Source organism: Giraffa tippelskirchi, chromosome 14 (assembly GCF_054371585.1).
Source record: "Giraffa tippelskirchi isolate mGirTip1 chromosome 14, T2T-mGirTip1v1.2.pri, whole genome shotgun sequence".
Classification (NCBI taxonomy): domain Eukaryota; kingdom Metazoa; phylum Chordata; class Mammalia; order Artiodactyla; family Giraffidae; genus Giraffa; species Giraffa tippelskirchi.
Genome location: NC_137288.1, coordinates 66,549,227 through 66,576,098, shown reverse-complemented (window position 1 = coordinate 66,576,098; position 26,872 = coordinate 66,549,227). Strand labels below are relative to the sequence as shown.

At 39.5% G+C, this 26,872-nt stretch overlaps 1 protein-coding gene across 8 annotated transcripts in view; it reads right to left on the bottom strand.

The window, feature by feature from the left end:
* LOC145534726 (uncharacterized) overlaps positions 1–26,872 on the bottom strand; it is a 432,243-nt gene that overhangs the window by 199,194 nt on the left and 206,177 nt on the right. Inside the window, exon 6 of one of the 8 annotated variants that reach the window (XR_014074910.1) lies at positions 2,031–3,556. The exons of the other annotated variants lie outside the window; for them this stretch is intronic. The gene's annotated coding sequence lies outside the window, so the exon portion shown is untranslated. Of the gene's footprint in view, positions 1–2,030; positions 3,557–26,872 lie in introns of those variants that run through there. 8 annotated transcript variants of the gene reach the window in all.

The window sequence follows — 26,872 nt, the reverse complement described above, 5'->3', positions numbered from 1 at the left end:
TGCAGGACTGGAGGAAGCACAAGCTGGAATCAGGATTTCCGAGAGAACTATCAATAACTTCAGATATGCAGATGACACCACCCTTAGGCCGAAAGGGAAGAAGAACTAAACAGCCTCTTGATGAAAGTGAAAGAGGAGAGTGAAAAAGTTGGCTTAAAGCTCAACGTTCAGAAAACTAAGATCATGGCTTCCGGTCCCATCACTTCATGGCAGACAGATGGGGAAACAGAGGAAACAGTGGCTGACTTAATTTTTCTGGGCTCCAAAATCACTGAAGATGGTGACTGCAGCCATGAAATTAAAAGATGCTTCCTACCATTTCTGTCCTTTATTGAGCCCATCTTTGCACAAAATGTTCCCTTGGTATCTCTAATTTTCTTGAAGAGATCTCTAGTCTTTCCCATTCTGTTGTTTTCCTCTATTTCTTTGCATTGATTGCTGAGGAAGGCTTTCTTATCTCTCCTTGCTATTTTTTGAAACTCTGCATTCAAATGGGTATATCTTTCCTTTTCTCCTTTGCTTTTCACATCCCTTCTTTCACAGCTATTTGTAAGGCCTCCTCAGACAGCCATTTGGCTTTTTTACATTTCTTTTTCTTGGGGATGGTCTTGATTCCTGTCTCCTGTACAATGTCACGAACCTCCATCCATAGTTCATCAGGCACTCTGTCTATCAGATCTGGTCCTTTAAATCTATTTCTCACTTCTACTGTATAGTCATAAGGGATTTGACTTAGGTCATACCTGAAAGGTCTAGTGGTTTTCTCCACTTTCTTCAATTTCAGTCTGAATTTGGCAATGAGTTCATGATCTGAGCCACAGTCAGCTCCCGGTCTTGTTTTTGCTGACTGTATAGAGCTTCTCCATCTTTGGCTGCAAAGAATATAATCAATCTGATTTCAGTGTCGACCATCTGGTGATGTCCATGTGTAGAGTCTTCTCTTGTGTTGTTGGAAGAGGGTGTTTGCTATGACCAGTGCGTTCTCTTGGCAGAACTCTATTAGCCTTTGCTCTGCTTCATTCTGTACTCCAAGGCCAAATTTGCCTGTTAGTCCAGGTGTTTCTTGACTTCCTACTCTAGGGCCATAGATTAATCCATTCTTGTCCAACTCCTTGCTTCAGAGTGCTGTCATTACTGTATTTCTGAGTGTGGCAGAGAAGCAGGGCCACGAAACCCTATGTTAAGGGTGCAGGCAAATAAGAAAGAGGATCCTGCCCTTAAAAGCAGTCTGTATGAACAAAGAGCTAGGGACCATGCAAAGTAATAGGCTCCCAGATTAAGAAACATTACTGAAGGTTAGACGACTTGATCCCACACACACTGGTACTCTATTAGGTACTGACAACTTAGATACAGTACCAGGACACAGGAGACCTGAATTTGACACAGATTATTCTGTTACATAACATTGATATATTATGTTACCTATGTACCTGAAAAGTAAAAGTGTTAGCCATTCAATCGTGTCCAACTCTTTGCAACCCCATGGACTGTAGCCCGCCAGGAGACTCTGTCCATGGAATTCTCCAGGGAAGAATACTGCAATGGGTTGCCATTCCCTTCTCCAAGGGACTTCCCAACCCAGGGACTGAACCTGGTCTCCTGCATTGCAGGCAGATTCTTTACCGTCTGAGCCACCAGGGAAGCCCACATATGTACATAATACGTTATATATAACAGATGTCTTTTATCATAATAAAATATCTATTTTTATCCTTTGTAATACTCTTCACTCTAAAATCTATTTTATCTTTTCATAAGTAAAGTCTAGCTTTCTTTTGACAAGTCTTAGCATGATATATCATTTTCCATCCTTTTACTATTATTTGTGTCTTTACATTTAAAATGCCTTCTTTTTAGGCAGCATATAGTTGGGTCATTTTTTAATCCAATTTTACAGTCTCTACATTCTAACTGAAGCATTTTGATCACTGACGTTTACTATGATCACTTATGTGATTTAGTTTGAATATATTACCTTGTCATTTGTTTTCAATTTACCCCATTTGTTTCTTGTTCCCCTTTTCCTCTTTTATGTTTGACTTCTTGTGGATTAACAGCACTTTTTTATGATTTCATTGCTATCTCTTTTTTCGGGTTATTAGCTAAAACTCTTTGTTTTGTTATTTTAGTGGCTGCTTTACAGTTTATAGGATACATTTTTAACTTACCAAGTGATGTTATACAACTTCATGTATTTAAATGATATTGTACCACTTCCCATACAGAACTAGAGCTTTACAATAGTATTCTGCAATTTTTCCCCTCTCAAATTTTGTGCCACCATTGTCACATATTTAGTTTAACACTATCCACACTGAATTGTTACTTTTCTTTGGTCAGTTATGCTTTAAAGTAATTTAAATATTAATTGAAATGTTATCTTTTCACCAATATAGATTCCATTTCCAGTCCTCTTCATTTTTTGTTTAAATCCATATTTCCATCAGGTACCATTTTTATTCTGTCTGAACGACTTTATTTAACGTTTCTTTTAGTGCAAGAATTCTTTCAGGTTTTATATGTTTAAAATGTCTTCAGTTTGACTTAGATTTTGAAAGACACTCTAACTGTGTAACTGTCAATAAATGCATATCGACAATTTTTCCCTTTCATAAATTTAAAATTTTCACTTCATTACATTTTAACTTGCACTGTTTTAGATGAGAAATTTGATGTCATTCTTATCTTTGTTTCTAAGTATGGGACTTTTATTTTCTCCCCCTTTGTCAGCATTTCAGATTTTCTCACTGTTACTGTTTTTGAACAACCTTAGTATGATGTGCCCTGGGGTGGTTTTTTCTACATTTCTTGTGCTTGAGCTTCATTGAGACTCTTAGCTCTTTAAGATTACTGTCTTCACCAAATTTGGAAAAATATCACCTGTTATTTCTTCAAATACTTCTGTACCCCCTTCATTGGGGAGACTCTATTTACACCTATATTAAAGCCACTTAAAATTGTTCCATAGTTCATGATGTTCTGTTAATTTTTTTAAATTTTATTTTCTCTCTGTTTTATTTAAATAATTTCTATCACTGTGCCTTCAAATTCGCAAATATTTTTCTACAGTGTCTAATCCTGCGTATTTTTCACCTCGGACATTGTAATGTGTATGTCTGAATGACCATCTCATTAATTTTTTTCTACTTAACTTTATAAATGTATAGAATACAGTTGTAATAACTATCTTTGTCATCTAATTCTTATGTCATTTAAAAATTTTTTCTCCTCATTAGTCATTATGTTTTCCTGCTTGTTTTCATGCCAAGTAATTTTTGATTGGCTGCCAATCAAAATTTGGATGCCAGATTAATTTTACTTTGGGGGTACTGAATATTTTTGCATTTCTATACATATTTTTCTTTAGTTTTACTCTACAATACAATTAAGTTACTTGCAAACTATTTCATCCTTTTCAGTCTTACTTTCAAGGTTTGTTAGGCAAGACTAAGGCAGTACTCATGCTGGAGCTGATTATTGCTCTCTTTGCTGCTGTTCGGTAGCTCAGTCGTGTCCAATTCTTTGCGACCACATGGACTGCAGCACACCAGGCCTCCCTGCCCTTCACCATCTGGCAGAGTCTGCTCAAACTCATGTCCATAAAGTCAGTGATGCCATCCCACCATCTCATCCTCTGTCGTCCCCCATCTCCTCCTGCCTTCAATCTTTCCCAGCATCAGGGTCTTTTCCAATGAGTCGGCTCTTCGATGAGGTAGCCAAAGTATTGGATTTAGCTTCGGCATCAATCTTTCCAATGAATATTCAGGGTTGATTTCCTTTAGGATTACCTGGTTTGACCTCCTTGTAGTCCAAGGAACTTTCAAAGAGTCTTCACCAGCACCACCGTTCGAAGGCATCGATTCTTTGGCACTCAGCCTTTTTTATCGTCCAGCTCTCACATCCATACATGACCACTGGAAAAACCATAGCTTTGACTACACAGACCTTTGTAGGCAAAGCAATGTCTTTGTTTAATACGCTGCCTAGGTTTGTCATTGCTTTTCTTCCCCCGTAGTGAGGCAAGATCCTTCTCCCTCTAATACCCTGTGAATCATGGAATTCTTCATTTGGCTGGTGGAAACAGGTAACATTTTCAAGTCTGTGTGACTCTGAGGCATTTGTATCTCTAATCATTTCAGGTGAGTTTTATCCTGGCTCTGAAAAGTTTCCTCAAGTACATATCTGGTCAGCACTCAGCTGACTATTTGAGGGGTCCCTTGGATAAATCTCTGGAGTTTCTTCTCTTGTAGCTCTCCCTTTTGGTTCTGTTCCACCCTGTACTATGCAGCCCTCCTGATCCTGTCAATCTCTCAGCTCTGCCTCTTCACCCAAGGGATTCTTCTAGGTTCTGCTCAGGCTCCCTTGCTTGCACTGCAGGCTAGAAATTATCTCAAGGTGGTAAATCTGGGGGCAATTGCATAGCAGGCTTAATTAATTTGTTTTATTTAGTAGCTTGTTCACCAGTGTCTGGAAAATCATCGTTCATTGTTCCACATACCTTGTTATTTATTTATTTTTTGGTTGTTTCAGGCAGGAAATGGAGAATAACAGAAAGTTCTGCTCATTAGCACATCTCTAAAACAAGGACTGACATTCCAGTTCACTACTGAGTCTCCAAGGTTACCCAACGGAACGGCAGTGCTGTATCCATATAGCATTTTCTTTGTCTAACTGATAGAAGAAAATACAAAGTCATGGATGAGTTTCCATGGAATATTATGTGTCCAGGTGTACTGGAGTAAAACGCTAATTGATTCCAAACCCTCTAATTGATAGGAGAAACCATGCAAATCATCATAGACTAAGTTTATCTTTATTCAGTTGATTCTGTCTTTATTAAAAAAGACAAGTAGACAGGGTAAAGGATGGCAACAAGAAAATATTTAAAGTATTTAAAAGGAAAACTGTCTTTAACTGAAGCAGGTAATTATGAACACAAAGCTTTGATCATTTTAAATGAACACCATTTATTTATTTAAATAAATTACTTAGGCTATCTATCAAGTAGTTAAATGAGTGAGATCCTTTAAAAGCCTACTTGAGTTATTCTTTCTCATCACTAGTTTTCCACAAATTCTTCTCGTTATTGCATCAAACACAGATGAGAACCCCTACATGGCAGATGGTCCCTTTCTCGTTTATACCTTAAAGTGACAATTTTTTCCTGTTAAATATATTCGCCAATTCAGCCTGCTTTTCTAACTCTAAATTATATATTGATAAATGAGCAGTTTTTAAACAACTGAAATCTTTTGGTGTGAAGATAACAATACTCTTATATTCAGGGAATGTAAGCTTTCAGAAAAGAAGATCTGGAACTTCCCAGCTGGTCCAGTTTTTAAGACACTGCACTTTGACTGTAGGGAGCACAGGTTTGATCCCCCATCTAAGAGAGCTAGGAGAAGGCAATGGCAGCCCACTCCAGTACTCTTGCCTGGAAAATCCCATGGACGGAGGAGCCTGGTAGGCTGCAGTCCATGGGGTCGCTAAGAGTCGGACATGACTGAGCGGCTTCACTTTCACTTTTCCCTTTCATGCATTGGAGAAGGAAATGGCAACCCACTCCAGTGTTCTTGCCTGGAGAATCCCAGGGACGGCGGAGCCTGGTGGGCTGCCGTTTACAGGGTCGCACAGAGTCGGACACGACTGAAGCGACTTAGCAGCAGCAGCTAAGAGAGCTAGGGCTTCCCAGGTGGCTCTAGTGGTAAGGAACCTGCCGCCAATGCAGGAGACAGAAGAGACTCAGGTTTGATTCAGGAGAATCCCCTGGAGGAGGGCAGCCAACCCACTCTAGTATTCCTGCCTGAAGGATCCCACAGACAGAGAAGCCTGGCAGGCTACAGTCCATGGGGTGGCACAGAGTCGGACACGACTAAAGCAACTTAGCACGCACACACACACACACACTAAGGGAACTAAGATCCCACACGCTGCATGGCACGGCCAGAAAGACAAAATCTTCCCTGAGACCAGCGAGGCAGTCCCCGTTTGCCAAAATAGCATCCTCTGACTTGCATTTTAGTCTCTCAGTAGAAAGAAGAAAATTATAAACTGAGAAAACTTACCCTCAAATAAAGGTCTGCCTATTTCTACCTATCTTTAAAAGGTCTACCTATCTTTCAAAAGACAATGAGGGAGGTGGCTATCACAAACATATTTCAGTTTGCTTTATTAAACACTTATGAGAAAATTTCATAAATCCTCCACACTTCTAAATACTGTATTTCTCTGCCTTTCAGGAATCCATGAGAATTTACCCTGTTTCCTGTGGGGGGTCTGGAGGAGACTGAAGCAGAGACTGGGATCAGAAAAAGCTTCACCAGACATGAGGTACCAAACACGCGACTTGAATCATAGATTGCGTTTCGGGGGGTGCCAAAGTGGACAGTCAGAACAAAAGTTGAGAGACAAGCAAGAAGAGGATTGCATTTAGAAAAGACTCAGTAGGTGATTTTGCTAAAGCATCAGGTTTATGTGGAAGAATGACAGCCACTGATACTACAAAGGGAAGTCTGACTTCGCTGTAAAAGACTTCAACACTAAGTTGAAACATTTGATCTTAATTTAGCAGCCGGTGGTGACTATTAGACATCTCTGAGTCAAGAAATGATATGAAACACTAAAGGGAAACTAGTTAATATTTTACTGTACTTCCTTCCTGTCTTTTTTTCTACACAGATTGAATATTCATTTTTGAACTTTCATAGTTGCAGTAATACCATATATTCTGAATTGTTTTATAATACAAATCTGAAGCTTCATAGCACTGTAAATCAATGGACCCCAGTTTATTCAACTGTTCTTCTATTTTCAGACATTTTGTTAGCTTTTTAAATTTTTTCATAAAAACAAGATAGGCAAAATATTGATTATTGTTAAAGCAGGATAATGAGCATATGCGTTCATTTACCTATTTCAGTTCTGTATGTTAGAATTTTCCATCTTACAAAGTTGCAATGGTTTCACTCTAACAAATAGTGCTATAATCAAAAAAAGAAATGATGTGGAAGGGATGTGCCTTGGGAGGATTAATGTATGAAACAGTGTTTGGCTAGGCAGTAGGTAGAATGAGAAGGAGAATAGGACCCTGAAGATCACACAAGAGGTGATGGCTCCCTAAGTCAACATGGCCTTTGATAGTTTGCCACGTGCTTTCACATGCAGAGTCTTGTTTGATCCTTACAATAACCCTGTGATGTAAGCAGGGAAGATACCCTATTTTAAAGATAAGAAAATCAAGGCTCAGTTCAGCTCCTCTGATCTATGCCAGTATTTTTTCACTATGGCGTGCTGCTTTTTCGTGCCTTTCAATGGTGTTCAGCCTCAGAGATTCTAGGAGTTCTTCCAAGCGCTGCAGTTGGAGGCACCAGGTAGTCCAGCCTCTTCTTACCATAGCTCCTTTTCCTTTTTTTTTTTCCTTCAATTTTATTTATTTATTTTTGGCTGCACTGGGTCTTCGTTGCTGCAGGCAGACTTTTCCTAGCGCAGTGCAGGGGCTTCTGATTGGCGTGGCTTCTCTTGTTGCAGCCCACAGGCTCTAGAGCATGTGGTCTCTAGAGTATGCAGGCTACAGTAGTCTATGGAGCATGGGCTTGGTTGCCCTGGAACATGTGGAATCTCCCCAGACTAGGAGTCTAACCCCTGTCCCCTGCATTGGTAGGAGGATTCTTAACCACTGAAGCACCAGAGAAGTTTGGTTTTTCTTATACACTGGACTTTTGTATAAGATTTCCTTTGATAAAAGAGTTCTAGAGACCAACGAATCAAAATAAAAAATTGCCAATCTGAAGAACTTTGCAATTGATTAATTATGGGGTGTGATGGAGAGAGGGAAGTCAAGACTTACCTTGTAATATTGGTGTCTGGGTAGTAGAAATAACCGTAACAGTGGCAACAGTAACAAGGAAGGAAGAGGACTGGCTTGGGGAGGCAAATAGGATCATGATGGTTTTGGATGAAGATACAGGTACTATTGAAGCATCCTGCAGGATCCGAAGGATAATGGAGACCTAATTTCTACTTACAAAGATTTGACATTTTAACAAAAGATTCTAGTAACTGAGGCTTAACAGTTAAATTGAAATGAACAACTCAGTCAATAAGTACTTCAAAGAGAGGAAATAGTAATAAACTGAAGTAATCAAAGAAGTCTTCATGGGAAGTTCGGAACTGAGCTCGACTGTACACTATGTTTGGATGTTAGAGAGAGGATTTATGTAAGGAGAGTCAGGCACTTCTGTAATTTGCCAACCCTGAGTGGCATTAATTTGTAAAAGGTAATGCTTTATCATTCTGCAAATGTGTTAGGATGAATTCATTGTCTCCCATTATTGGTATAGGAAATCACAGAGTGAGATTGTTCCAAAACCCAGAGGATTACCTGTGGACCCAGAGAAATCACATAATGAAAGCTGGATGTGAGATGGTATTGATGACAGCAGCCAAATCAACACTCAGGTGCCAATCACTGGCTCTTCCATCACATCAACTGATGAGGTTGACTCTAGGTCAAGCCACACAGTAGGGTGTAAACACCTAGCTTCAGGGATGTTTCTACAGTATCACTAAGAGGATTAGACAGGAATTAACCTCATCCAGCAAGAGGCAGCAAGGAAAGCAGCAGGTATCACCAAGCAGAGGAGACACAACAGCAGAAGCTGAAAAAGTCATGATGGTTCCCTGTCTATTCTTACTTCCACGTGGCAAGTGAAAAACAGCTTTGTCTGCAGGCTCTGTATCTACCGGACCTGGCTGGGAATTCTTTTCAAGCCAGTTCTTTGTACAGGATTTCAAATGTCCTCCTGCTCTTAGGGCACCATGTAAAAAATCTGGAGAAAACAGCAAAAATACAAATATGCCCCACGAAACAAAACTTTGCCTCCTGGAAGCATTTCCACGTAGAGATTCAGCCTGAACAAAGAACACTCAAACATTCCCTTTCCCATTGTTCTGAAAGACTGTAAAAGTTTTCTAAATGTAATTTTTATCACCTTTCTTTTCTTCCTTTCTTTTTTTTTTACCATTTATGAACATATGTGTTTTTTATGATATTCACAACATGCTTGTGTCACAAGATTCAAATTTAATTTCCTGCAATTACTGCACAATATGCATGGCAAAAAATGATATAAAAATGACAGAAAATAATGAACAGTTACTCCATTTCTGCTAAGTTACCTTTTGGAAATAAAACTCAAGCATCATCCAGTGGGAGGTTTTGATTGGCTGTCACCAGCCCATGTTGTTTAGAGGCATTGGTAATAATCGTTAGAAGTTTTCAAATCTTCCGATAGTAACAGGATTCAGTTTATTGGGAAATTATCATCCAGCACATCCAGAGATTTAAGAGAGGTTGTAACTTCCTTCTAACTACTCAGGAAATGTGGAGGTAAGGTGGTTAGCTAGTGGTTTATCAACGATGCTTTGCATCTTCTAATTTGGAGTCAAATGTGCTTGAACTAATTTAGTCATGTCATTCCATATCTCATTTCTTACAGGTAGCAGTGATGAACTTGTAGACAAAAGCTTATTTATAACAGAGGTGGAAGGGAAATTCCTTCCTCCTATAAATTCCATGGAGGCACTGTGATTAAACTCTGAATCTGGAGCCGTCAGACCAGGCTTTAAATTCTTGGGACTTCCCAGGTGGTCCAGTGGCGAAGACTCCAAACCCCCAATGCAGAGAGGGCCTAGATTCATTCCCTGGTCAGGGAACTAGATCCCACACGTCACAACTAAAAAGTCTGCATGCTGCAACTAAGACCCAATGCAGCCAAACAAATTTAAAAAAAACAAAACTCTTACCTACTACTTCGCAACTGCGACTCTGGAATAAGATTTTTCAACCGTTCTCAGCCTCAATGTCCTCACTGCTAAGATGGACATTTGAAAAGTTTTTACTTTTTTTAATCTTGCTGGAGATTAAATCAGATAATGCATATAATATGCCTGGTATAATAAAGTGAGCACTGGATAGCTGTTAGCTATTGTCATAAGAAATCTGATGCTGCCCACAACAACAAAGAGGACTGACCAAGGCTTTCTCCCGTGTAGAAAATAACAGCTACTGTGGATTGAGGTAGATGTCGGTGTACGGGTATTTCTGCTGCATGAGTGACACCTCCCACCTGTGTTTATTTGCTTAGTTCTAATTCAAGCATCCAAACGAAGGACAAAATATGCTTTGTCTTACTAGGTGTAATTTTCATGAAATGTCATCCCTGAATTGGCTTAACTTCTCCCAAATGTTCGTGAGTGGGAGAACGTTCTCAAGTAAATAAGGAAAGAAAGAAAGGAGGGATGGAGAGAAGAGGGAGAGAGAGAAAGAGAATTGCAACAGATGACTGACTTTAAACATAAATTCTTTGGTGAAAACAAAAAGATTAACCAACATGGTCTCCTGCTAAATAAGCGACACCGACAGCCATTATGTTGCCATCTGATGGGTTATAGTTCTGTAAAAAACGAGCTATGCTTCAATGTTCTTACTCCATTAAAGCAGAGAAAAGACTTCATGAATGGGATTAGGGCTCTCTGTTCCAACTATTTGCTTTCTTAGCAAACTCACTGCCAATAAGATACCCAGCTATAAAAATAAATAAATCAATAAAATGACAAAATGGCAGATACTGAGGATTATTTAAGACTCCTACCTGTTGCCTGCATTTCCTGGCTGCCCACTGTTTCTTTACATTTCCCCCATTACTCTAGGTGTATCCAGTCTTCCAGCCCTTGGATCGGAGCTGAGAGAAATGCATGTGTCTAGCATGAGTCAAGATTCCTTGGAAGTTTATGCTCAAGGAGAACAAAGGTGGGAGCAGGATGGGTTCTTTGAATGGGACTGAATGAGAACTGGACCAGTTCTGTACACTGGCTGCTTGAAGCCCCATGCTGAGAGTGTGACCTCATTTCTAAGCTTACTGAGAACAAGCACCCATCAAATCAGACTACTGAAGTCTTCCATGGGCCCTGTCCAAGAGCCCTGTGTTTATACCATCCTTGATCCAAAAGTTAGGGGCTCACATTGGCTTACAGAGGCAGGTCAGGGTACAGAGGGTGACAAGCAAAGTAAGGAAAATGTGGCCACAGAACCCTAGTTTTCATGGAAAGCTCATGCCTGTAGGTGACCCGTGGGCATCAGCTAGTATCACATCTTCTCTCTGCAGCAGATACAGTTGAACAGTGAGACTGGGGCTATCGAGACAACCATAGGTTGACCACTGATTCATACATCACTACATTCACCCCCAACCAACACATCCCCTCCTTTTCCTAAATTGAACTAAAATCATTTAACTTCTTTTTTTTAAAGTCATTTGTCATGGAAGCCCAGGTCACCTTGCTTAATCGGAATTTCAGAGACATGTTTATCACCCAGACATTTTTCATGTTTTGAATTTCATGAGCTTCCCATGGTTATTGAAACATTTTTAATGAAAACACAGCCATAATCATTTTGAAGTGATTGAACATGTGGATGTCTTGCCTAGCATGGAGTTCATTTTTAAATGTGAGTAATAAGCCAGTGGCATGGAAACAGCAGGTTTCCACCAAAAAGCCATCTTGAAATCACATTTTGCACAGACCCGTTTCACGTAAACAGAAGTCTCTCGTCACCAGAATTTCCACTTCACTTCACAACAATGAAACAATCCACTGGTATCTGCTTTAGTCCAAGGTTTTTCCGTGGGTAATGCCCCCAAGCTAGTTCCCTTCAATGAATTAAGGGTCCATGTATGGGAAACACGAATAGCCGTGTTGTAATGTACATGTAAACATTCACGGAGTTGATTTATTGTGACCCCTGTTTTCTTTTGAATTAATACCAAATGTAAAAGAAAATGCTTTAAAATTAAACGTTTCATAACAGTTGCTCATTGAAAACAGTACTGGCAGATGTGAACCGAGGATTAAAATGTTGGTTCAACACCGTCAAAAGTGTAAGTCAGCGACCTCTTTGTGGGAGTAGAGGTTTCAGATGTGAAAAACTTTCCTTAGATTTCATTAACGCAAGCAGAAGTCCATATCATTCTCTGTGCTCTGCGGAACACATTTATTACATACTTTTTCAGTGCTGGTTCCCTCGATGTAAGAAGGACAGTGACGGAATCGAATTATACAGAAGAAAACATGTGTAAGAAAAAGTGGAGTTTGGAAAGTGTGCTTTATGAGGAACAAAGGAAGTAGATATGATTTTTTTTTAAAGAATCTAAGTTGTCCTCTTGAAATTATCAGAATAATTTGAGAGAGGCAACCTGCTTTTGGTTGTTCCCTAGAGCAGAACAAAGAGTGAGGTGGAGGTATCAGAAAAGCAAATTTGGGGACTTCTTGGTGGCCCAGTGGTTAAGACTCTGCGCTTCCACTGCAGGGGCACGGGTTTGATCCCTAGCCTGGGAACTTAGATCTGGCATGTCACGCAGCCAAACAAAAAGAAAGAAAAGCAAATTTTGCCACAATATAAAAGGGATGTTTCTAAAGATCAAAGATTTGGTTTTCCTATGATAAGTCTTGTTCTAGCAAAGGCTGCTCTCTGTACTTCATCTGCTATAAAGGGTGTATTCCTGCCCTGGGAGGAAGAGGGTACTCCCTTTAAAGGATTCTCAAATTTTCTAATTTCTTCCTTATTGCTCTTTGGTTTGGTTTCATTCAGCTACGGAATATATATGTAGCTTGTGTCTTAACAATCAATGAACGGATCTACTTGGAAATTGTGTCAATCAAATCTTTTTATAGATGAAATCATATTATAAATACACTTAAGGAACTCACTATTTAGAGGAAAACAGAATGTAAATCTTTTGTTAAGCATCCTTTTGCAGTGCAAATAATTATTTCCAAAAGGAAACATTTTGATTTCCTTGAATGGATTTCCTTACACAGAGACACGTGTATAACCCAGCAGTGTGGGGTGCCCCCCAAGTCATTAAGTGGTCAAAAAATTCTGATTCTGTTGCTGCTGGGGATGGAACGGTGAGGCCCCACCCTCCTCCTCCTCTCATTGAATAAACACTTCATTAGAATGCTTCACACTGGAAATATTAACACCAAATCAATGAAATTCAGCGCCATCAGAGAGCTACAACATTAACTTCTTGCGCCCTGTGTGGGAGTTCAGTGTCCTCTTTGCCTGAGTTCCATCCCAAGTCTCACGTTAATTAACTATGGCTCCACTTCACCTGCTTGAACTTGAATTTCCCCATCTGTAGAATGGTAGGAACCGCACTATGTGCCCTTGGCCAGGAGGCTGGCATTCAATCACATGATCACATGTACAGTGTGTAACTTTAATGTGCCCCGGAGGAGCAGCTGTTCTCCTAATCAGAAACAGTTGAATATAGAAAGAATCTTTTTTTTCTTTAAGATTTCCTTGATGTACTCCATTTTTTAAAGTCTTCGTTGAATTTGTTAGAATATTGCTTCCGTTTTATGTTTTGGTTTTTTGGCCATGAGGCATGAAAGATCTTAGCTCCTTGCTAAGATCTTAGCTTCCCTTGCACTGGAAGGTGAAGTCTTAACCACTGGACCTCCAGGAAAGTCACTGGAAGGAATCTTTAAAGGCATCTTAAATCCAAAGTCAGATACCAAAGTATCCAAAGTATCACCTGGCCATACACTGTGGTGCAGTCATTACCTCTCATTTCTCTAAAAAGACTAGGAATTAGAAGTATATCCCATCTAGAGAGATGATGACAATAAGTTCTCCAAACCCATGTTTAGAGAAGACATTTAACAATATTAACTTCTACTCAGGCAGAAGTTAACATTTAAAGGGATTTACATAAATAAAATTTTATTACATAAAATACAATTTACATAAATAACATAAAATCTTTTGATAATTTATAAAATCTTATTTTGGGGGAGAAAATTTAGGATTTTGCTCAGGGGCAGGATCACATTTTGCATGTTCTTGGCACCATTTTTTTTTTTTAATCTTTCTTTTTCTGCTAAAAAGTCTGTGTCATCAAAGTTGCTGTCTTGGCGAGGTGTCTAGTGAGGGGCAGGTAACAGTATTTTCACAAACATGAATATTTACCCCATCAGATTAATGTCTAACTGGTCTCTGGACTGTCCACAATCACAAATACATCCCAGAATATACAATTACATTCTGCAACCCAACATTTTATATTTCCAACAATGCAACATCTAGAGTTATTCTCTATGAATGATGCTTTTCTTTTGTCCTTCCCTGAACAGAACAAGTCTGCTCAGGAGAAGAAAATAGCCATGCCAACTTGCTGTGTGAACCCTGGCAGGTCACTCCCTCTCTGGACCTCCATTCTGTATCTGTAAATGAGGAGGTTGGATAAGACCAGGTGTTATCAAACTACAGCCTGTGGGCAAATCCCAATTCCTGCTTGCTTCTATACAAGCTGAAAAAAAAAAAAAACCCAATAGTTTTCATTTCAAGGTTATTGATAAACAATCAAAAGAAGAATATGTTGTGACATGCAAAAACTGTAAGGAATTCAAACATCTGTGCCACAGATAAAATTTCATTGGAACACAGCCACCCCTATTCATTTATATCTTGTCTATGGCTGCTTTCACGTTGGGCTTTGCAGGTGGCACTAATGGTAAGGAATCCACCTGCCAATGCAGGAGACATAAGAGATATAGATTCAATCTCTGGGTCAGGAAGACCCCTGAAGGAGGGCATGGCAACCCACTCCAGTATTCCTGCCTGGAAAATCCCATGAACAGAGGAGCTTGATGGGCTATAGTCCATGGGGAAGCAAAAGAGTGGGACATGACTGAAGTGACTTAGCATCCACACATGCAGGCGTTCATGCTAAAATGGCAGAGATGAGTAATTATAATGGACCTCATAGGGCCTGAAAAGTCAGAATTATTTACCATCTGCCCCTCTGCAAAAAAAGCTCATTGACCCCTATACAATTACTAAGGCACTTGCCAACTCAAGTCACTCATAACTTCTCACTACCTTAATCTAACTCTTACTTTCCTTAAGCCTTAGACATTATGAATTATAGAAACAGCATCTAAAGTGAAGAAATACCAGCAAAGTGATATGGCCAAGCCAGGGATGGCACGCAGGCCTCATTTAATGCCCTCCACAGCTTTCTGCTTTTATTTCCACTGGGCCATCTTTCCACCTGAATCTCTGCTCCTTGCCTTTGACTTTTATTGCCTGGGCTCGCCAAGGTCACTTCCTATATGCCTTCTGTACTGTACTGCAATGAAAGTCAACCCTTAGATTTCTATAAATGCATCAAACAAGACAAGGGAACATTATTTTACAAAGATACAGGCACACTTCAGAGATACTGTAGGTTCATTTCTAGACCACTGCAATGAAGGGAATATCATAATGAAGTCAGTCACACAAGAATTTTTGGCTTCCCAGTGAATATAAATGTTATGCTTACACTATACTGTGCAATAGCAATAGTCTAGTAAATCAACATACATATCTAATGAAAAAATGCTTTATTGCTAAAAATGCTAATGGTCATTTGAGCCTTCAGCAAGTCCTAGTACTAATGTCAAAGGTCACTGATCAAAGATCACCACAATAAATATAATAACAATGAGAAAGTTTGGAAATTTTGTGAGAATTACCAAAACACAAAATGAGCAACTGCTGTTAGAAAAATGGCACTGATAGACCTGCTCAGTGCAGAATTGCCACAAACGTTCAATTTGTTAAAAACAAAAAACAAAAAACATGCAATATCTTCAGAGCACAATAATGCATGCTAAGTCACTTTAGTCGTGTCCAACTCTTTTTGACCCCATAGGCTGTAGCCTGCCAGGCTCCTCTACCCACGGAATTCTCTAGGCAAGAATACTGGAGTGGGTTGCCATTTCCTTCTCCAGGGGATCTTTAGGCTTGCTCAATGCAGGATTGCAACACTTCCAATTTGTTTAAAAAAAAATGCAATATCTTCAAAGCACAATAAAACAAGGTATGGCTGCAATAAACAAAAATGTCAAAGGAATAGCAGTGGAATTAAAACCCTAACCTCATACCAAAAAAGGCCCATCTGTCAAAGCTGTGGTTTTTCCAGTAGTCATGTATGGATGTGAGAGTTCGATTATAAAAAAAGCTGAGCACCGAAGAATTGATGCTTTTGAACTGTGGTGTTGGAGAAGACTTTTGAGAGTCCCTTGGACAGCAAGGAGATTCACCCAGTTCATCCTAAAGGAAATCAGTCCTGAATATTGTTTGGAAGGACTGATGCTGAAGCTGAAACTCTAATACTTCGGCCACCTGATGAGAAGAACTGACTCATTGGAAAAGACCCTGATGCTGGGAAAGATTGAAGGCAAGAGGAGAAGGGGAAGACAGAGGACAAGATGGTTGGATGGTATCACTGACGTGATGGACATGAGTTTGAGTAAGCTCCGGGAGTTGGTGATGGACAGGGAGACCTGGTGTGCTGCAGTCCATAGGGTCGCAAAGAGTCGGACACGACTGAGTGACTAAACTGAACTGAACCTCATCTGAAGCTATTACTCTTGCCTCTTTTGTCCATGACCCCTGCCAGCAATTCAAATGGTTATTTTTAATATTCACTGAGTATTCACTATTAAATAGCAAGAAAGTCTTGAATCTGGAAAACAGTCGTTTTGGCCGTGACCATAGCCACAGCCAGACAAGCTCTCTCTCTTCCATCACTTTCAATCCCTGTGCTAACTGCTTTATCTGGGTACAGTTGCCATTAAAAAACAGACATTCTCCTGTAGGTTGTATAATCAGCTAGAAACTATTGCCTGGAATCTTTTACTAGTCATGGCATGCAGGATTGAATTCTCTGACCAGGGATTGAACCTGGGCCCCCTATTGTGGAATCTAAACCACTAGACAACCAGGGAAGTTCCCGAACATCTACTCTTAATCTGAGCTTAGAGAGCATCTCTGTCAGTGCGTCACATGGATCTTTCCCTGTAAGAATTCTTTTAAGTGAGCAACCAGATTTTTGTTTTGGCTGATGTATGAGGGTCACAAGCTTAAATCTCAATGAAACTCAATTTTAGACCTTTCTCAGTAATGGGGGAAAAAAATAAAAAGAGTATATATCATCTCCTCAAGGCCATGAGAGTACATTTGTAACAAGAATTTAGTAAGTCATTGATAAATTCAGCAAAAGCTTATCTGTGGCTTCTGGGTTCAAGATCATATGCCAAACACCACGGGATGCAAAGAATGGTCTACAGTGTGAAGGGCAAGGCAATGAAGACAAGGAAGAAAATCACAAGATAACCGTAAGGGGCCCAGTGAAGAAATGCCTATGGGAGTTCAGAGGTCCATTTTCTGGGATGAATACAGACAGCTTCTTGGAGAGGTGGCATATGACCTGGGCCTTGAAGGCTTGGGAACATTTCACCAGGGTATATGAAACAGGTGCTTTTGGCCTGCATGGAGATACAAGGCCCCAAATAGAGACCCACTGAAATATGTTTCTGAAAATTCCTCTAGTGGATATTTTTTTCTCAGTGTATTACTAAAAAAAAGAAAGAAAAAAGCTATAGTTTGAAGTCAAGATTTTTCTACAATGCTATGTCTCACTTCATATCTTTAAAGTTCAAGTGTCCTTTGAAGACACTGCTCTGAAGCTTTTATAAATTAATCTGAGGACATTTGTACCTAATTTATCCAGAGATGATAGGTCCTTGTACTGCACACATGGTCTGCATATTCTGGATTGCTAAAGCCATTCAGACAATTATTTTTATTGTTTTTTATGATGGTGATAAAAAGGAAGTGTGTTGCATTTGCAAAGATTTTTTATACATTATTTATACCTAGACTATCTGGTTGCATGCTCCTAAATAATAAAAATGAATGGATTTATCTAAACTCCTGGCATAACATAGGAGTAACAGAAGAGTTTTTGTCTGTCATTATGAGGACTGCTAGGGCAAAAGGATTAGGGGAAAAGATTTTGAAAATCAAGAGTTCTTGTTACTGCCTCTTAATGGACTAACAATTTAGACCTAATTGATCACAGCTTTAATTGTCTGTAATTTCCATATACCTGGTTAGCCTTGTGGGATGTTACTAATCAAATTAAAGCTCATGCAAAGCAATCCCCAATTACAGAATGTTTTGTGTCTCAGGCTTGGGGAGTCGGGGCAATGTGGTGTTGATGACAGGGCGAATCACATGCCTGTACAATTTAAATGGCTTTTAAAGACTCATTTTCACAGAGCTGCACTGCCTAGTGGCCTTCTGAGATTGAATGTAACCAAAAGAGGAGACTTTAAAATATTTATTTTAAGTTAAAAAATGATATAATTGTGTTTCCAGTTCAAATGGATGGGTCTGCTGAACTCTTCACATAGGGTTTGTGGGCTGGCCTCATTCATTATCAACAGAGTCAGTGGAATGTTGTGGACTGAATGCTTGTTGCCCCTCAAAGTTCATCTGTTGATTCCCTCCCCCTCCCCCAGTGTAGTGGTGTTAAGAGGTGGGGGCCTTTGGAAGGTAATTAGAAGTAGATGAGGTCCTGAGGCTGGACCCTCATGAGTAGGATTGCATGTTGTTATTCAGTCACTGAGTCACGTCCAACTCTTTTGTGATCCTATGGACTGTAGCCCACCAGGCTCCTCTGCCCACGGAATTTTCCAGGCAAGAATACTGGAGTGCATTGCCATTTCCTTCTCCAGGGGGGTCTTCCCAACCCAGGGATTGAACCTGAGTCTCCTGCATTGACAGGCAGATTCTTTACCACTGAAACACCGGGAAGCCCATGAGTGGGATTCGTGCCCTTGTAAGAGTCCCAGGACAGCCTGCTTCTCTGCTCTCCACCACGTGAGGACACGGGGAGAAGACAGGCATCTACAGTCCAGGAAGGGGCCCCTCATCACCACTGATCTGTGCTGCCCAGACCCCCGTCTATGGCAGTCTGTCCTGGCAGCCTGCACTGACCAAGGCAGGGAGCAAGGACAACCCTTCGAACCCTAAGAGCACATGCTTTGTTTCTGGTCAGAGTCAAGTCATGAGATTGTTACTGTGTTAGGTTACAGACCAAGGAAAGGAGGAGTTGGCTTTCAGGACTCTTCTTTTTTTTTTTTTTTTTAAATGTGGACCAATTTTAAAGTCTTCATTGACTTTGTTACAATATTGTTTCCTTTATGTTTCATGTTTCAATGTTTTGGCCCAGAGGCTTATGGGATCCTAGCTCCCCAGTCAAGAATCAAACCTGCACCTTCTTCATTGGAAGACGCAGTCTTAACCACTGGACCATCAGGCAAGGCCCCAGGATTCCTCTCTAATGGAATAATAAACCTCCCTGCAGTCACCTCCATAAGAAAACACACCAGCCTTTCCCACCACAAACTCATGGTCTAATCCATCCCCATACCCTTCCTCGGCACATGAAAAATTCTTGTCTATTCAAAGCACTTTTTAACCAACAAAAGGAGGGACACATTTTGAAAATCTATTCTGCGGTCGCTAAAGGCTGCTAAAAACATCAGAAAAAGCTGCAGGTTTCTACCACGTATCAGCTGGCCTTCTTTTTGGACTGACAGCAATTCTCATGCTATCCTTAATTGTTCTCCACGATGGAAATGTGAAAGCATCAGTCTCCACAAGCCTCCAAATTCATCAGCAACCTCTTAGTTTTCAGAGAGTCTTCCAGTGAAGGAATTCAGAGTCCCTTTCATTGTCCCATCTTCCAAGTTCACATTTCCTGTCTCTGTCACCGTGGGAATAGCATCCTCCACTGATATTCCCAAGCACCCTATAATTACCTACTTTCTAACTCTTCACACGCAGTTTTTAATTTGTGTATTTATGACTAAATCTCTTGGGGACAGAAACAACATCTTATTTACATAGTATCCCTAATATCTATCTCAGACCATTGCACAGAGTAAGCATTTGATAAATATGTTTAAAAAAAACTTGTAATTCCTGTGTGTTGGGTCCAGTTTGAGCAACCTCTATTTTACCTGGCACCTAATTTGAATCGGAATTCAGCTCATGACTGCACTTTGAAGCTCTAATTCCATAATACATTGGACAAAAAGTTTTTAGTTAACATCTCATGTCAAAGTGGGAAGAAGATTCACATCAAACACTATTTGAACATCAAATTCTTATTGCTGATTAGACATTTTTGGTCATCTCACCAAGTTTGGTTTTCTCAACTAATTTCTCATCTCTTACCACCTTGCTTTCCCCACAGCCTCTAAAAGAACACTCTCTGTTGTCTCTGCAGCTCAGCTCCTCCCAGATCTCATTTTCCTCATCATATGAATGTATTGGGGAAAAGGAGGAGGAATTCAGAGGGGCTGAACTGATCACAAATAGTGGCTGGATGCTGAGATGGATGAAACTGGAGCCCATTATACAGAGTGAAGTAAGCCAGAAACAAAAACACCAATACAGTATACTAATGCATATATATGGAATTTGAAAGATGGTAACGATAACCCTATATGCGAGACAGAATAAGAGACACAGATGCATAGAACAATCTTATGGACTCTGAGGGAGAAGGTGAGGGTGGGACGTTCTGGGAGAGTAGCATTGAAACATGTATATTGTCATATGTGAAATACAACACCATTCCATGTTCGATGCATGAGACAAATGCTCAGGGCTGGGGCAATGGGATGACCCAGAGGGATGGGATGGGGAGGGAGGTGGGAGGGGGGTCCAGGAAGGGGAACACATGTAAACCCATGGCTGATTCATGTCAATGTATGGCAAAAACTATTACAATATTGTAAAGTAATTAGCCCCCAACTAAAATAAATAAATTTATTAAAAAAAAAAAAGAAAATGAAAGTAAAAAAAAAAAAATAGTGGCTGGATGAACAATACTATGCCAAAAGCTAACTGGAGAACACACTGTTTACCTATTCAAGCTACTTCATCCTTTTGTTGTTGTTAGAACATAAGTTCTAATTCCAGCCTATTCTTTGCCTTCTTATTGTAAATTTTCTTGATCCTCTAGAAATATCTTGAGAAATCTGTCAATACTGCTTCAATACTGTAGAACCTCCTAAAAACTTTAAAGTAACTTCTTTAAAATTATTCAAAGTTATTTCCTTGAAGAAATAATTTCTAAGCTTGGGAATCAGTCTCTTACCAAAAGTCCTTTGTTCCTTAATGAAGATGGTATTTTTAGGCAGCTCTGAGCCTTCTGGTGGAATTTCTGGGCACATGATAATAATATCTACATCATTAGGTAACTAGGAGGATAAAATGAGATTTGACACTTTCTAGGATAGAGCAAGTAAATATTAGTTTTTACTAATAACAACATTAATTCATGCTAATATTGACTAATGGTTATTGTAATCTTAAAGAGTTATCTAAAGAATTTTGGCAAAAGGGCTTATACAAATGGCCTTACTAACCATTAGCTTACTAAGCCAGCAACTCAACTTAAACTCAGAGCCGTTTTAATACAATCATTAATACTCCTATACCCTGAGGCATCTTGACCAAGACCTTCTGAACACCCTTATTAAGAAAGACTCAAACTTATATTCTCTGACAAGAAATCTAATTGCCATTTTTCTGTTAAGCAGCAAAATCTCATGGTTTCCTTTTTCTTTCCTCCTTTTTGGTTATTTTATTGTAGGCTCAAAAGCAAGAATGATCATGTTGATGTTTGGTAGAAATCAATACAGTACTGTAAGGCAATTATCCTTCCATTAAAAATAAATAAATAAAAAGCAAGATGAGAGTCATAGAAGGAACTGATGCATCAGGGGCTAATCAAGTTGGCTAAGAACATGGGTGGCTTTTTTCAGGATACTTTGGAAGCAAAATTGGAGAGAATGTCAAAGAATTTGGGAACTGATTTCAAGAGCAAGATGTTTGTGGTTAACTCTGCAAAGTTAAAGAAGTCTAGCCTCAACAGAGATCATCTGGGTCCACAGCAAAGAAGACAACAAGTGTAAGAGTAGAGATAGAATCCAACGTTTTGATAGTGCATGATGGCATGGAAGCCAAGGAAAGACTGACCTCTAAAGGACCATCTGGGGGACTTCCCTGATGGTCCAGCGGTTAAGACTCCATGCTTCCATGGCAGGGAGCATGAGTCTGATCCTTGGTTGGGGAACTAAGAGTCACATGCTGCAGAGTGGAGCCTAAATAAATAAATAAAATCAAGGACCATCTGGGAGATGCTACTCAGAAACCTAAGATTAGGGATCCTGAGTTTGAGTTATTTGTGGCTTAGTTCACTGGAAAACCTTGTAAGATGAGACTTCCTAGTTCAAGGAAAGAAGGGCTTTAAAATTCTATATACAAGTGTCCCTACACTTCTAGGAAATCAAATAGCTCTTACCAAACATGTGATGAATTAAGTGTAAATGATTTAAAAACATATGGATTAAATTTCCTTGAAAGTGCATATGAGTTTTTAAAAGTTAACAGGAAAAAAATTGCTTTATAAAAGTCATTTTGGTTTTTTTAAACCCAGTCAAAGGAGGAAGATCTTTGTTTCCTCCCATGAACATACCTATATACTAAACACTCTATTGATGATCAATTATTGTTCAAATTCTATGATTTTCCTTGAGATAGAGAGGAGAGTGAAATTCTGTATTATGCATACGGCAAGATTTAAGAGGTAACCAAACTGACCACAGGAAGATTTGGGCTTCCTTATATACATCAAAGGACTGCAATAAAAACAATTTCAGGACAAGTTTTGAACTAGCCTAAATGTTACATGTCATCTTCTTTAGTCTTATGAAGAAGGACTGTCATGGGAAAGAAAACAAAATGTGCAAACCAAAGTCTTGGAACCGGGTTCCGCCTTTTCCACTAACAAGCTGTGTGATCTTGAGAAAATAACTGGCCATCTCGGAATCACAGTTTACTAATATCTACTTGAAAACACTGTTGTGAAGATCATTCCATGGCAGAGGGTCTATAAACACACTAGGTGAGTTGTTAACATTTTTAAAAGATATTTTTCCATGGATTCCATGGATTTCACCTGTGCTATGCTGTGCTAAGTTGCTTTAGTTGTGTCCAACTCTTTACGACCCCATGGACTGTAGCCCATCAGGCACCTCTGTCCATGGAATTCTCCAGGCAAGAATATGGGAGTGGGTTGCCATGCCCTCCTCCAGGGCATCTTCCTGACCCAGGGACCAAACCCACCTCTCCTGCATCTCCAGCATTGGCAGGCGGGTTCTTTACCACTAGCACCACCTGGGAAGCCGTTCGGTAAAACATAAAAGGCTCTAAATATCCTAATTTCTAATACATTGATAATATTTCAAAACTAACTGAAAGTCAAAGATAGTTTTCCTTTAGGTCATCAGACTCACAAGCTCATGATCTATAAAAACTTCATTAAATACTCCTTTGAGCTATTCTGTATTTTTCATCCCTAAGAACATTTTCCAAAATGTATTCCTTCAATCAACATTTATACAAGACGATGTGGTCTCAGAACAACACTGTGTGATCAGAAAAGTTTTAAAAATACTGTATATTCTTATAAGAGTCAGATTGCTCTAGAATATCAAAGTCACTGAAGAAGAATGCTAAAAGGGAGAATCATGAAATCTTTTTTTTTTTTTTTTTGAGACCTATTAAGAGTCTTTTGAACTGCGGTGTTGGAGAAGACTTTTGAGAGTCCCTTGGACAACAAGGAGATCAAACCAGTCAATCCTAAAGGAAATCAGTGCTCTATATTCATTGGAAGGACTGATACTGAAGCTGAAGCTCCAATACTTTGGCCACCTGATGCAAAGAGCCGACTCACTGAAAAAGACCCTGATGCTGGGAAAGACTGAGGGCAAGAGAAGGGGGTGGCAGAGGATGAGATGGTTAGACAGCATCACAGATTCAATGGACATGAGTTTAAGCGAACTCCAGGAGACAGTGAGGAACAGGGAAGCCTGGCGTGCTGCAGTCCATGGGGTCATAAAGAGTCAGACATGACTTAACAACTGAACAACAGAAATACCATGGAAACATTTTGACAAATCGTTTAGGAGAAAAAAATTTTAACGTATAGATTGGGTTTGGTAAGTAAGAGTTTCTTTTTATTTTCCTTAAAACAATTTCTCCAAGCTTCAACAAATGATCCAAGAAGAGAAATTTCCTATTCTAGAACTTAATGTGAAAACTGTTGTTCCACAATCTATATCTTTAAGATTTTATTTTAGCATAAGGCCCGCATATAACGTGTACTGTATAAATATTGATATAAACATCAGTCTTCTTTTAACTTTCTCTTCTAAATACTTTTTTTTCATTTATGCCTCATATAAAGTTGTTCTGTGCTGTAGGCAATTCTAATTACCTTCTTTTCAGTCTTTTCCAGCTGTTTATCTCTTTCTCAATGTAGACAGATCAGAATAGCTCCTGAAACATTTCAGTTGGTGGATGGACCACATGTAGGATTTGTGGTTTTGCTTCTGATGATGACCACCACCTTGTAGACCTTCTTGGTGTAAACCCAGGAGACAAGATGATTTTTGCATTGGACTGCAGCCACCACATATTTCCATTTTATTGAAATATTGTATTAAAAATGAGGCATATTGAGATACCAATATGCTATGATTGAAAAATACTCCACAACATTTCTTTTGGGGGAATTTTTGCTACATATTGCCTGTGACAGCAATTTGAAGCAAACATTTTTTTAAGACTTCGGTTTTACTGATCTGCCTTCTCAGAAGCCAGTTCCTCCCCCCTGCCTTCTGCCTTTTGCCCTTTCCCAAACTTTAAAGTTTGCCTGTTTAAAATTCTACTGCCTTCCTCAAACTTTCTCAAGTTATCTCTTCCTTCATAGTCTCTACTGTTACCCTAGCAGTCCCTATTATGTTTCATCAGACATTATTCACAAAAGAGAATCCTCAAGGAAAGAAAAAAAAAAAAAAAGGTTCCACATGGTGTAGTTCTGAAATTGATACATATTATCTCTTTCTTAAGATTCCCAGGGCACATTGGCATCTAAAGGCTCTGAGAAGTCCTGTAAAAAAAGAAAACCTGGTGAACAAGGATTAGTCTAGTGTTTTCAAAGGATTTGATCCCTGCCTCCTTTCAGGAGAACAGTTAAAAAGACTCATGTTAGTAAGCTTATGACCCCCTAACGTACCGGGCAGTACCTTGCACTCAATAAACACCTAGAGAGAAATAAGTATTTCTGTCCAATGATGACAGGGTTCAGTTGAAGCAAGAAGTGGAAGACCTGAACTATGCTTTCCAGATGCTAAGTGGCGAATAACAGAAAGCAACCTTGTCAAATTTAAGCAGAAGAGGGTTTTTTTTAAGAACAGTGACTAGCTTCCAGTCATTCCAGGATAAAAATTTAGACACGACACAGCCAGGAACACCCTAGGATGACAAGGATACTCGCTAAAGCTGTGATTGAGTAAATTAAAAAAAAAAAAAATCAGGGACTTCCCTGGTGGTCCAGTGGTTAGGATTCCATGTTCCCTATGCAAGAGGCTTGAGTTTGAGCCCCGGTCAGGGAACTAGATCCCACATGCCACAACTATTAATTAAAATCCCATGTACTGCAACTAATAAATGAATAAATGAATAAAATTAAAGTTTATTGTTATCACTCTCTTCTTATTTTTTCTGTTTTGTTTTGCTTTGCTTTAACGGTGGCTGTATGGTGAGTGGCAGAGAGACCTGGGGCTTGAATCCCAGTTCTTTCTAAGCCTCTTGACTTGGGAAAGTCAATCATCCTATATGAGCTGGACGAAAGAAAATGATGAGAAAACTTTGGAGGGCTCTTACGAGGTTGAAATAAGGATATATGTTAAATATATGTTAAACTCTTGGTACACAGTAGGGATTATAAATGGAGCTATGGTGGTGATGGTAGTTTAGTCACTAAGTTGTGTCTGACTCTTGCGACCCCATGGATACCTTCTCCATAGAAATGTGCTTCTAATTCAGAACGCGCGCCTTTAATCACTCGGGGGCACTGAAGGGCCAAGGAAGAGGGCAGGTTAAAAAGGCGTGGGCTTTCCCTGGAAATGTGCACTTGTCACCCCATCTCCTGTCGGTTCACAGACAGGGCCTTGAGGCAGAGGTCTTCCTTGTACCCAAACTCCAGGGACTCTGAGCATTTCCTTCCTTCTGGAGAGCCTGCTGAATGTTTGGAGTAAAACACTTCGACTTCAAAATTTAAAAAGAAAAAATGATTTATTGATTCTAATTAAATTTTTTTAATGTATAGCAGAAACTAGTTAACTTTAATTTAGGACTGACATTTACATCCTGCCTAGGAAGTGGGAATCCGGGGTGGACAATTCATTTTCATTTGGGTGAAAAGCATCATTTAAATGTCAGAAAACTGCATATTTAACATTTGCAGTAATTAAGGGGCTTTAATTTAATAATAAATCTCTCTGTCTTTATCTATTTACACACTTTCCTCTGTCCTGGTCTGGCACTTTCCTTAGTGAATCAACTATCACTAATTGCTTCTTTTTGAAGTGTAAATATGTTTTAATTCTTCTTACAGGCCAAGTAGCACGTTTACTATTTAATTGGTAATTACCTTTTCCATGAATTACTTCCTTTGGGGGGCTTCTCTCAAGGGACCAAAGAATTCTGTTTACACTTTGCCACCGCAGAAATCAATCTCCCTCTTGTTCTGAGGGAGGCAGCTTTATGATGTCCCCCGCAAACAGGGCTCCTCTTGGGTTTGTGTTTCAGCTCAAGGGACACCTTCTTCTGAGAGTCACACTCATTTCAACCCCAAATGGGGACAGTACAGTATCTCACGGGAATACTCTGTGGATGAAGACTGAAAGACTATAGACATACTCTGACATTTTAACTGGCCTTACATTGCGGTATGCATGTTTAATGTTTTTTAAAAAATCTTTCATTGATTACAGTTAAATTGCACTTAGGAGTGTGGGTGGTGGAGAACAGTCCTAAGAAAAA